Source organism: Eimeria mitis, genomic scaffold (assembly GCF_000499745.2).
Source record: "Eimeria mitis Houghton genomic scaffold, Emh_scaff7105, whole genome shotgun sequence".
Classification (NCBI taxonomy): domain Eukaryota; phylum Apicomplexa; class Conoidasida; order Eucoccidiorida; family Eimeriidae; genus Eimeria; species Eimeria mitis.
Window position 1 is genome coordinate 2,621 of NW_013575172.1, and position 229 is coordinate 2,849.

The following is a 229-nucleotide window of genomic DNA, read 5'->3' on the forward strand; positions in this document are numbered from 1 at the left end:
GGGTTTATAAATGTTAATCTAAATACAAATAAACTGCAACATTTACTCGCTAACTGCGTTCGATTGGGACAAACCCTTCTCGTAAACCCTAAACCCAAAACCCTAAACCCTAATTTACAAACCCGCGTTTATAAACCCTAATTCCATAAACCCCCACTGGTAAACCCTCATTTATAAAGGGTTTATAAATGTTAATCTAAATACAAATAAACTACAACATTTACTCGCT